General features: G+C 34.3%; 1 long non-coding RNA gene across 2 annotated transcripts in view; it reads right to left on the bottom strand.

Annotated features, from left to right (window-relative positions):
* Positions 1-12,390, bottom strand: part of LOC111932439 (uncharacterized) — a 33,199-nt gene extending 20,809 nt beyond the window's left edge. Inside the window, exons 1-3 of one of the 2 annotated variants that reach the window (XR_002866180.2) lie at positions 12,183-12,390; positions 10,521-10,584; positions 9,005-9,093 (exon numbers count right to left, since the gene is read on the bottom strand). This is a non-coding gene — a long non-coding RNA (uncharacterized LOC111932439). Of the gene's footprint in view, positions 1-9,004; positions 9,094-10,520; positions 10,585-12,182 lie in introns of those variants that run through there. The other variant, XR_015284559.1, reaches the window with a different exon arrangement.
* Positions 12,391-13,433: the final 1,043 nt, after the last annotated feature.

Here is a 13,433-nt window from a genome sequence, read left to right as displayed (position 1 = left end):
TTGGACACAAATTTAGCAGGGCCTGTGGTGACGTAACAAGAGGCAAGGGTTTAAATGAGAAAGAGGGTAGATTTGGATTGCACCCAAAAAGAAATTGATTAAAATTAAGGTGAGGAGACACTGGGACAGGTTGCCCAGACAAGCTGTCAATTCCACCACCACTGCAAGTGTTTGAGATCACATTGGGTCTTTAAGGTACATAATATAGTGAAAAATGTCCCTGCCCACAGCAAATGGGTGGAACTGAAGATCCTTTCCAGCCAAAACCATTCTATATTCTATATAACTTTTGTGAAATGGACCATTTTGATAACTGGTCTTCATCGGGTTCAGTTTCATGACAGATCTTAAGCAGTTTGATGGCTATCAAGACTAAACCTTACTTTGGACATGTGAAAAAGTTTAATTGCATCAAGGGTAATAAAAAGGAATGTAAATATTCCTAGTATTATGTAGTGAGTGTCACAGGGATTTTGGATCACAATGTTGGACCTAGAAAAAAAATGTTTAAATCCCTTACTGGATTTGGCTATTTATATCTTTATAAATTACAGGGACATACAAAATTCTCAGATAGCTTTGGTGAAAGCAGTGTGAATATAGAACAGCACAGCCCCTGCCAGTTTGTTTCAATGCCAGAATTCCAAACTCTGAGTCCAATTCTCTGGTATTTCTTCCAGTAAAATTTCTAAACTGTGTACTTAATAATAGAGTTTAAAATATCTTGTAGCAATAAACATTTCTATTACAGTCCAAACACTGAAGGACTTTTTGTGATTATGGTCACACAGCAATAAAGCTTTCACCATTGCTGTCATAGAGCTCTTAAAAATATTCAGGCCAGCTACTTATCATTCAGTATCATTCAGTTCTTTGACTGGGAAACCATAAAAAAAAAAAAAAAGAAACATGAGCAGGAAGAAGGAGCTATTCCAAATGCTCTTGAATGATCTCCCTTGCTAGGGAAATGACTCTTTGGCTTCTGTACACATGGATTGCTAATTCTTTGCAGCTTTCATTTCTATACAATGAATAATGTTTCACTGTCTTATGTGGTTCACTGTCTTATGTGGAAATGGAAAAAAAACCAAAAAGCCAATTTTTTAATAAATGTAAAATAAAAAAAATTAGAACTTATAAAATTAGGATCTGATTAAGATTCTGCTACAATTATTGATTTATAATTCAATATTTCTCTCCAGGTGTTGTGCATTTCTGAAAAGTCAGAAAGGGAGACAATAGGAAATACAACATATGCAAAGCTAATCAGCCACTGGTTTCCTATGTATTTTAAATGTAAATGCCTGAAGGCTCATATTTGCGTGGCAACAGAAGCCTCCACAAATAAATTATCTTGTATTAACTTTCCTATTTTCCTATTCTTTTTTAAAAATATTTATTTCCTCTCCCAATCATTCACCCCAAAAGAAAAAAAAAAAAACGAGGAAAGGAAAAAATTAATGTGTGTTGTTAAGTATATGAACAGATGATTTCACACTGCTACCACAATGTTCAGAAAATCCTACTGGTAAATACAGGTAATAGGACTCTAAGATAAATACAGAATTTGTCCAATCCATCAGGAAATTTTGATCATACTATGTTCTTCTCTCCCTTGTTGTCAGTTTCCCTTCCTTGATGCCTCTCTTCCTCCTTTCCTACATCCCTTTTGCTTTCTCTTCCTCCTTCTCTTCATTCTTCTTTGGAAGTTTTAAAGGGAAAGAAGGAAGCAAAGAAAGGGACAAACCCACCAGTCGTGTCCTGGGCACCATCAGACGAGGAGTAGACTGCAGTTAAGGGAGGTGATTCTGCCCCTCTGCTCTGCCCTCATGAGACACCAGCTGTAGTTCTCTATCCAGCTCTGGGACACCTAGCATCAAAAGGACATGGACTTGCAGGAGTGGGTCCAGAGAAAAGCCATGAAGATGAAGCACATCTCCTGTGAAGATAGGCTGATAAAGCTGGGGTTATTCACCCTGGAGAATAGAAGGCTTTGGAGAGACCTTATAGCAGCCTTCCAACACCTAAAAAAAAAGTTTAAGAATGACTTTTTGTGTGGGCAGACAGTGATAGGGTAAGAGGGAATGATTTTAAATTAAGAAAAAGGAAGCAGGTTTCTCAGAGAAATTGTGGATGCCCCAACCTCAGATGTGTTCAAGGCCAGGTGAGGCCCTGAGCAACCTGGTCTAGAAGCTGACATTCCTGCCACCGTATCTGACACTTGTTTTCTTGATGAACTTAACTGACAATTAGTTTACCTTTTCATATTAGTTTACCTTTTTCATATTTGACTAGTGTGATTAAACAAAATTATCATATGGTTAGTGTCTCAAGTTTTCTTCATGTTTTATATTTCAGTAAATTAAGAATGCTCTTTTCACAGGAGAAAAATATTCCTACAGCCTTAGGGGTTTAATCTTATATAATACTCTTAACCTTCTGCAAACATAAAACATTTTAAATTTTCTTAGAAAAAGAGGAGAGAGACACATAAGCCTTTTTAAAGACTGAATATAAAGCAAGGTAAACATAGGGATTGCTATATCCCTTCTGAAAAAAATGAACTCATTAAAAACCAGCATTTTATTAGCTATAGAAATAATTATATCTACTATATTAAATTAAAATTCTCTTTGTTAAATCATTAATTTTATTATGTATCATTGACTTTTTCCTCTCCAGAATGCCAGGGATGAATCATGCCGTGAAAATACAGCTTCATTTATTTCAGTAAATACATGCTGTGTTCTGTGGAAATCATAAAAGATGTAAGAATACTGGCATAAACTATCAGTGAAGGAGAATGTATTATTAGCAGAATAGGAGACAAATATCTCTTTTCATTGTTGTATAGAATCTATTTTTTTTCCCTAAAGAAAACTTTTGTTTTTCTAAGAATTTACCTACTACCATTAGTGTTAATTTCATAAATGACCCTTCTGTGCTACTGAATATTTTTTAGATGGAGTATATACACCCAGGTTGCAGCACTCCTTCATTCTAAACTTTTTGCTCCAAGAAATTATAAAATCACATAATTTATCTGCCTAAAAATTATTTAAATACTAGATTATACACTTCCTCTGCTTGTCAGTGCTGCAGCAAGTTAATATGCATGTGATCAATGCTTTGCTAAGATTACAGAAATTTCTAATTGCAATGGGTGAAACTTAAATATCTCTGTGCTGAACAGTTTATAGTTCATTATCACAACATAGTTCATCATAAAAAAAAAAATAAATAAAAAAGAATGTTTTGGTTGTGTTTTCCAAGCTCTGTAATGCTTGCTTTAATTGATGGTATACAGCAGGTGAAGTGAAACTGAAGGAACTATAAATAGCTAAATCCTATTAGGAATAAATAACGGCAGCACTTTATTACAGTTTTATCCATCCAGGGTATATAAGAAGTAAGAAGAATAGAATCAAGCATCCAAAGTGCATGTGGTATATTGAAGGAAAAAATCTAGAAACAGTTGACTTCTGAGGTACTGTTAGAATGAAGTCCTGGGAATGGTATGAATAGAAATACAAGTTAAAAGGTGGGGTTTGTTTGGTTTTTTTGTTTGTTTGTTTGTTTGGTTGGTTTGGTTTTTTTAAGTGAGTGAACAGATATGGTTGTCTTTACCATTCACAATTGCTAAAAAAAACCCACCAGTTATGACTGCAGTGAATTTTATGTCGGCACACATTTTCTGAAACCTGTATTTCATAGGACATTGTCGGGAAAATGACCTGATTCTTTCCTTATGTGAAAAAACTACCCTTCAGTCTCCTTTTTTGTCTTTACTTTGGTCCACTGGAAATGCATCAAATCTGTGATAGATAAATGCATACTAACATTTTGTTCTAACTCTGTAGATGAGACTGACAGTAAAGGTGCTTGTTAGTGTAACTAAAAATACCATCTAACAGAATGGAAAAATTAGTTTTATACTTCCTCTTCTGTTACTGTCAGTGCACTCAGTAGCTATTTGTGTGAGTGTTTTCAAGAAGCCTTTTTCTAATAGGAAGTTGAATCTATGTATCCATAACTTCAGTAATTTTGTAATTATGAAGAATTAATTTGACAACAAGTTTTGGAAAGTAAGTGTCTATAGAAAAGGAACTATTTCTACCAACGAAATGTGGGATTTCTAACTTTATTTAGTGGTCTGGCCTAAAAACAGGTAAACAGTGAAATCACTCTTGTCACATTTGGGAGCAAAAAATCTCTTTACAAGAATCATTGGTATGTTCTAGTAGATTGTAAGATGACAATGTATATATATACATATATCCCTGTAGCACAAATCCCACATAGCCAAAGTATTCATATGAAAATAATAATACAAAGTATAAATAAAATAGCATAATAAAGGTATACCAAAGTCATCCTTACCAAAGAAGATCTAGTCCTTGCCTCTAAAATCCATACTAGGGGTAGAGATCAACGCCATATATACAAAATGTCTGTTTAATAGTCGTAAAACCCATAGTACCTTCCAGAACACCTAGAAGCTGCAAAGCAGTGAAAAGTTCTAGGATGGTTTTGTTTGCTTTTAGCAGACTCTTTGCACCCTTTTAAACTCCTAAACTGAGCAAACTGCAATGATACTATGTGTTGTCCCTGTACTTTGACTGACGGTGTTCTCCATGGAAAGTGGGAGCTTTTGTAACATGAAAGGTTGTCAGGGATGACCATCCTATTTATCCTAAGAAAAGTGAGGAAACAGATGTTAGGTGTTTAAAACATATAATTTATACTCAAAAATTAAAGGATTTTTTCCCCTTAAAATATCCTAAAACTTCCATTCTTTTATTTGGATACTTAGGCACAATGTACCAAGAAATACCTTATTTAATTTTTTAAAAGAGTATTTCTAGACTATCCCAAATTAAGTTTTTACCAACAAATGACTAAGAAAAAAAAAAAAGTAATTTATTATTCAACTACATCAGGAAAAGGAATAATAAAGACCACAAACAGTGACTAAAGATAGAAAAATAGAAATTGCTAAATTTCTGGTAGTAAAGTTATTTGTTGTTCTTTTGCCATACTGGATGTAGTCAACTAGAAGCACATTTTTTAAACATTATTTTGCTTCTGTGACCTTAACTAAACAAAATTTTTCATGTAATTTTTTTCTCCTTCATTTGTTTGTTTCAGGCATAGACTAGATTTTCTCTCCACTCCATGAGTAAGCGTGAACAGGCTGTATGAATTTCTGTCAGATTCTGTACCACTCCTGCCTTTTATTTTTGATTAGTTTCTCTGAGAATTCTACAGATCATAAAGATGCTTCTCTCATGCTTGCCTTACGTTTATGTACCTCACTCTTTAGGACTAGTCTGTGTTACGCTAGAGACTTGGAAATGAATGTTAGTAAATATATTAATAGAATATCTCAAAGAAATATAAAAAAGATATTGATAAATATATTTTTTTTCTTACTGATTCTGTTTTTCTTTTTTATCTTCTACTCTTCTGATAAAAGTAACATCCTTAACAAAAAATCCAATGTAGAATTCCTCTTAGGTTAGCTAATTTTATTGTTACATTTTTCTGAATTTCTGCTATGCTTTGTGGGCCATTTTAGTTATAAATCTTATAGGATTCCTTAATATACAATAGCTGTCTAACTGATCATATGATGTAGTATTTCCAGACCCTTAGAGAAACTGGAGAAATTAAGCGTCTGTAAGTATGAACACTTTTTTCTAAAATTGGCTTGTTTTATTCTGCAGTGACTTGTTAGGTTAATGAAGAAGAACATTTATGAGAAGTCTTCCAGTAGTGAAATCCATTAATCACTTAAAAAAACACTGAATGTATGATCTTTTCCTTTCTTTCATGATCAGAGAAGTACCAACAGTATATTTGAAATTGTGAGAAAGTCTAATATCCTAGATCTTTGTAAGCAGAATGGAGAGAAGACTTGATCAGATTACCTGATACTATTTAATTATCCTATGCACTTATTTAATTATCTAGTAGTTTCTTAAAATTCAGAAATAATTTATGAAGTGACTGGTTTCTGCAGATTATGACAAATGAACCATTTCTAAGGCCAGAAGGGAATATTAAATCATTTATTCTGACTGTCTATATAGTGTAGGTCATAGAATCACTCTAATATTTATCTTCACGCTTTGCGTTTGAATTAAAAATCCCTTTCAAGAATGCACCCAGTCCTGACTTGATGATTTCAATACCGGATTTCCCTTTGGCAATGATGAAAAATTCATTTTTTTCCTTAAAATAAAATACTTTTTATGAATCTGCTCCACTGATTTCTATTACCTCACATTTATTTTGAGTGTTAGCTTTCTTTTATATCACTAATGTGGACAACAACATGATCCAGACGTTTTGGCTTTGATTGATTAACTTATATATTCTGTAAGTGAAAAGTGACTTCTTTCAGGAAGAATTATCTTGCTTACAAGTTTGTTTTACAAATACTATCTCTCCAAAACTCTAAGTAATTAATATATTATATGTTCTCAATGTATAAGTTTTTACCTATTTGATCCCAGTATTAGGGACTTGGTTTTGGCACTCTACTGTGAATTTCATACTGTTAAATATGTACTACTTCATATTTCATACTGTACATAATTTCAATACTGTTAAATTCATGAAAATAAAGTAAAAAGAACAAGATTCTCTGGTGTAGTGAAAAGAAAATGTGTGCTCCCCACCACAAACTGGGCAAAACAGTGACCCTTGCTATAAATTTCACACAGTGAGAAGAGAGAAGTCTCACGAGGGAGCAGCAAGGGCAGAATGTTCCATGATGGGAGTCAAAAATGAAACCAGATGGGTAAAGCAGTGATCTCACTGAAAGGGAATCAAAAAAGTGCACTGGAAAAAAGTTTGTTCAATTACAGTCAAATGAAAACTCAGAATCTTAATTTCACCAGGGTCATAGCAACAATCCAGAATGCTCAACTCTAACCCTACCTTGGTTTGTGGCATCTTAACTCATTGAGTTAAACTCCTATTCTCAAAGCTATTTCAGCATTTGATATCTACATGATTTCTGCTTGAAAAAAATGAGGACTACTGTTTATGTGAACATAATATCCTTAAAATTTGTCCAAAGCTCTCTCTTGCAGAGAGATGTTGAAAGTTTTCTATACCCTGACATCTTGTTCCATTTTGTAATAAATCAATTGCATAATTTCATCAATAAAAAATATTAAGTCATGACCTTGAAGAAGTGGGGTGGAGTAGTTTCATTCACATGCATGAAGCTATTTCACTGGAATTTATATACCTCAGAGAAATTTGCAGTTGTCAGAAACCCAGCCAGTGTGTGTGTACAAGTACAGTGTAGATGAACAAGTGAGCCTTTGAGGTCTGTCTTTTCTAATTTAGCAAAGTACATGTACCATTGAAAAAATCAGTTTGATCTACTGATGACTACACTTTTGGTCAGTGTAATGTTCAATGTAACTGTGTCTGGCAGCAGAAGATGCACTAAAGAGACAGATGAGTGCTTAATAGGAAACAACTGAGATCATCCTTTTCCAGAGTGAGTTGTAAATTCTCTAGGCTCAGTTTTGTTTCCTGACAGCAGTATGGCTAAACCATGTTTTATATATACCAATATGTCTTCATTTACAGATAAATCGAAAAACTGGTAGCATTTTTTATGAAATATACCCAGCGTGGTCAACAACAATTGATTCTACTATCTTTTCTCCATCACAACTCAATGTTGGATCCAGAACTGCTTAGTCTTAAATTGAAGTCCATTCATGAAGATTTCTAAAGTAGTGTTTTGACTAACAGTACTAAAAGATGAGTTCTTATTTAGAACAAGTACTGGATGAAAGTGCATGCTCACTACCCATCCCCACATTAAAGAGATTATACCAATATTGGTGCTTTATATTCATATAGACTTCAAGAGTTTGTTCCCTATTTCAGGTTCATAAAAAGATTAGAGTTTATTTTGGCAGTATTTCTCTCATGTGTTTTGTAAGATAATCTAAGATCAGTAGGGATTCCAAGGTAAGCACATATAATTGCTCTGGGGCAGACATTCTCTCAAGCAAGCCTTGTAATGTTTAATTTCCTTGTCCTGTAGGCATGTAAGAACCAACTCTCAGTTCCTGTTTCATGAGTTACCAAATTAATTTTTCATGAGCTTTTACCAGTTTCAGTTTGCAATTATCCAGGCTTTAGTTAGTGTCTTCATTGCTGTATAGGTTTTGGACTTATTTTATTTTATTTTATTTTATTTTATTTTATTTTATTTTATTTTATTTTATTTTATTTTATTTTTTTCCTTCTAGGTTGTAATAATACATAGTTTCCATTCATTACTATAATGACTAAGAAAATATTATTCTCTGCTAATCGTAACAGCTGACAGGTACTGATATGAGTTCATAACAGGTTTTAAACCAAACAAAGAGGTGAATATTTTCATATGTTGCTTGTAAATGTAGCTGGTAATGAATAGCACTCTTTATAAAAAGAATAATAACTGTTTGTGTCTATAATGATAACTCACTGCAGCTATTTTTAAATTACTTGGATTTTGTCTGCCACAGTTAAAACCAGAATTTATCTTTTTATTTCAGGAAGGTCTATGTGCCCTTTTTTGCAATATATCTTTTTCAGCATGCACCAAACACATTGCATAACTGGCATACATTTCCCTCTGTAGGCACCACAGGAAGGAGAAAGGCATGAAATAAAGCAAGGAATAAGACATGAAATACTGCTTTTTGAAAGGAACAATATAGCATAAAGAGTAAAAAAAACGTTTTATTTCTCTGGTTATACATTCCAGCTCTGTTAAAAGTAAGGACAATATAAGTGTGCATCTTATGTACTTTGTGCTAAGTCAATAAGACCACAATGAAATTAAACTGATACAGAATACATTTTTAATATAGATTATGATAAAAAAAAGACAGAGGTTGTTACAAACAGAAAACAAAACAATCAATTCAGTATATTTCCCTTGAAAGATGGATTTGAAATATTTACTTCTCAGGAATTCATTCTTCCAGAGCTTCTTTGTTTGATGAAATGGTTAACACATTCTGAAGATTCTCTTATGAGATTTATCTATCTCTTTTGCTATTCTTCAGCCTATCAATTTCAAACCACAGTTCAGGATTATTTAATTTTATTAGCTATTTCTATCATACAGAAAACTGCAGTGATATGGTATAGAACACAAGACACACATTTTGTTAATAGGTAAAACATATTTTCTTGAATAATTTCTTGGGAAAAAATATCTAAAGAAGTCAACTTCTTAATGTTAGAAGGAATAAATTCATTTTAGAGCATAAGGTTGCATCTAAACTGAAGTGTCAAGCTGTATGAAAATATTGTACACTAAATTCAAAGAAACAGTAGTAAACTTTCAAGTAATTTTGAAGAACTGTTGGTTTTTTTCAAATGTCAGTAGCATTTTATTATTAAAAATCAATATATTTTGAAAGAACAGCTGGAAGTATGCCTGCAGACTGAGATTTTCTATTTCTCTAATTCTAAAAGACTAAGTTTTCAATTATTGTCATTTCATCTGGACCTCAGAACAAATAAAAATTAATTTTACCTTCTCTTTCCTATTTTAAATTTCTTATTTAAGTGTCAGAGACACTGAACTACCTAAATAATGCTTTGCTGTTAATTTTACTTAATATGCCAAATCAGTTTAATTACAGTTTCTATAAATAATCTATGCAAAATACTTGCCTGAACAGAATGCACTTTTCCTTCTTTTTGAGGCACATTTTAATACTTAAAAGCATTAGAACAGATGTTAGGTGCCTCCTAAACTTGTTTTCAGTTTTCTTTTATTTATATGTTAATGAGAATTTAATTACTTCATGAATACTTAAACAACCTGAGGGTGCCTGATATCATTAGCTTGAACATGACAAGCACCTCAAGTGACCACATGGGAAGAATAAAATTGCTTTTAGTTCACTTGAAGACAGAAAGATGAATTCATTTCACCCCCTGCTATGTCCTACCTGCCACACAAAACTGAGTAAGCTGTGGGCACTGATTCAGTCTCACCCCAGTGTGACCAAAAGTATCTGAGGAAGGAATATGCACCAAAGTGCACAAACCATTCCTTTTCAATTTGCTTCACTGTCCTCTGATAAACAATTGGGGAATGTTTTCTACTGTATCTTATTTCTTCTTAATAGGCTTTTCAGTCGAAATTATTTTGTGTCATGTAAATTTCTGTGTTCCATTCCCGTAAAATTATGCACAATATGCCCTACAGTGATCAAATTATCCAGGATGAAAAACAGTATGAAAAATGTTCAACTGTCTATAAGGAAAATTGCTGCAGTAAAAGTATTATTTCTGGGCATTGCAAAGTAATAGATGGGTCTGACTCCCACCTGTGGAAAGAATAAAGTGGGAATAAAATAATAATTAATTAAAAATTAATTCAAATAATTCCACGGAATAGGATTTTTAACAGTAGCTCTATTTTCTGTATGCTCACTATATAGTCTATAGGAACAAAATATTTCTGACACTTCTCTTACCTTATTCATATGGTCCTCCTCCTCACGATACACACAAGAAAACAGAATGGCAATAATATGAGTACTGAAAAGTTAAAACAACAACAATGAAAAATTCACTTTCCTTTCAGGGAGTGGAGGGATATTTTCCCAATCTGTTAATTAATATTTGAAGGAGTTTATTTAATTTTCATTTAGATCCTGTATATACTCTGTATTCAATAAATTCTACTTCTATAGATGTATAACGGAAGAGCATGTCTTAAGTAAATTCCAAAATATATCATATGATAAATTTTAGCACCTTCCAGGAAGAAACATTTCATTTGTTCATTACTGCATCATATACCCATTTACATTCTTTCTTAATGATGCTGAAACAGTAGCTCAGCTAGGCATGACAACAAAGTTGGGAATAAAAAAAATATTCAAGGTCCTACACTGAAAGCTTTGTCTAATCTATTTTTCTCATGGCTGGGCAGGAAATGGGGAATATCAGAGCAGCTTAGGAAAAGAAATCAGCCAACAGTGAGATGAAAGGGATGGACCACAAACACACTGTAAAAAGAATGATGATTTTACTAATAAAAGAATGCAAGTATTTTCCAAAAGTTAAACCCTTCCCTGAGGAGGTCATATTTGTCAGAGAAGCACTGAAGCATCAAGTCTGTCTCTGACCTCTCAAGCTTTATAAGAATAATATTCTCTTTTCATTTAAGTGACTGAAAAAAAAAATAAAAAAAAAATAGAGATAGTATGCTAGATACAGAGATGTTTTATTTTCACTATATTGGATGCCTATTGCATAGGCATTGATATCATGTGTCCACGTATCAAAGAAAACTTTTGTTAGCTAGGTCCATTAGAAAATTTGTGTGCTTCTGTTTGCATACAGAGAAACAGTTTCCAAAAAAGAGCAGGCTGCAAAAAAAAAATAAACCCAAAACATGCTGAGCGATAATTTCTGAACATTTCCCAGGAACTGAATAACTCCAGGAACTGTCAGTCCTTTTGAAGCTGCAAAAACTGAATGAGTGGCAGAAGCACCTGAATGTGTTCAAGGCCGCTAACATCTGCTTCAGCAAAATGTTCTATAGTTCTAACCACATCCAAGAGGCAACAGCTCTACATGTTGCCTCTGTAGACAGAGATTACAGATTCCCATATATATATATGTCTGGTAAAACATAGGACTCATATAGGTATTTTCCAACCACTTTGTAAGAAACTAGTGGCACACCTCTGTGACCCTTGGCATCTGAGTAAACTGTTGGGGTAGGGTTCTCAGATAATGATCCAAACACATTTCTGTGAGTGAGAGAGATCGGAGCTGTGAAGCAGTCAGAGTTACGGTATAATTTATTTCTAGAAACAACAGCAGCTCCATAAAAATAATGAAAAATTATTGTAAGATGTTCTAATAAACACTGGTTGTGATCTGTTTTCACAGTACAGCCTTCAGACTTGCAAATCCATTTGTGGCAGATAGTTGGGAGCAGAAATAGTGGCCTGCTCCAGAAGGGATGGAAAGCTGTGGGCCAAGGACAGGGCCAAGGTATGTGTAAGATCACTTTCAGGATTCAAGTCAGTGTACAGGCAGGGCTCTATAGGGATCAGTTCCTTATATACCCTACATAGTCAACCCAGAAGTGTCCTGGGCTCTATTAAATAAATACACATTACCGTAATCCCTTTGCTCCCAGCCCCGGAAAATCTTCAGGCTAGCTCCAATCCACCTGGGGGAGGGAGGGGGATTGGCAAGGACAAAGGTAGAAGACAAGGAGGCTCAATCTTCCTGGGACATTGTCTCTCAGTACACCCCAGAAAGAACTCTGGGGAAAAAGAGACTGAGCTGGAAGTGGTAGGGACTTTTATACTGAGGGGAGGGGGTGGGGAGAGTAGAATTACAACCAATGAGGTGAAACTGAAGGGGAGGGGCAAAGCAGAAGGAACCAACACACCACAGACGGGGGGGAGCAACTGGGAAAAACCACTTATTGTAACATAGCGCAACACGGCAACACACGCTCTAACAGCACATGAAGAATCAAAATCCATAGCCTCACATAAAATAAAAATTCATTTTTTAGGATACCAGAGCATTCACTTTAATTTTTCTGTCACAGAGGTAAGTTAATTTCATAGTTCGTAGGATCTCCACTCTACGGAATGTAGCTCCTCTGCACCATTACACCTGGGGAGAAGGAATCACTCTCAGGCACAAATGTAGCCAGTCTTGCTCAAACTTTAGATCATACCTTTGTTTTTGCCAGGGAAGAGGAAGTGATAAAAGTCAGTCATAAAATGTATCTTTCAGAATTAGGGTGGAAATTTAGTCGTATTAACCAAACAACTTTACGTCTTTAAAAGAAAATTCAGAATAGCCAGATGAAGGAGAAAAATTTTGCAAATTTAATCATTATTTTATTTACAAAGTGAGAAAGACTTTTTCATCACAACAGAAACAACACATTTATAAATCTCTCTCTTCCACTTACTGTGCGCCACACAGTTCTCCACAAGTTACTGTTTCTATTCCCACACTGGCTGGGTATTTAGAAGAGATCTGAAACTTCAAAGTCTTGTCCTTCTAAAGCGCAAAACCATAACACTATAGGAAAATTTATGCTAGTAGGATTTGTTTGATCAAAAGTAGTGCTAATCAACGAGAATTCTCTAACAATCAATGCAGACAAATAAGGACTTGAGGGACAAAATAGCTGCCAAAACAGAGGTTGCTGGAGCCACTTAGAGATCACAGTATTTCCCACATATTTTCAAGCTTTATTTCTGAACCACACAGGAGACCCTCAGAGAAGAGGGTGTCTGAGCAGCACTCAAACCTGTTTTGATATTGCCAGAAATCACCCTGTGACTCTTCAACTCCTGTCCAGGTAGGGCACAGCAGCCTTCCTGAAAGCTGCAGTGAGCTGC

The sequence above is a fragment of the Cyanistes caeruleus genome, chromosome 3, assembly GCF_971803275.1.
Source record: "Cyanistes caeruleus chromosome 3, bCyaCae1.hap1.1, whole genome shotgun sequence".
In the NCBI taxonomy this organism is placed as follows: Eukaryota; Metazoa; Chordata; class Aves; order Passeriformes; family Paridae; genus Cyanistes; species Cyanistes caeruleus.
This window is presented reverse-complemented; position numbering and strand designations above follow the sequence as displayed.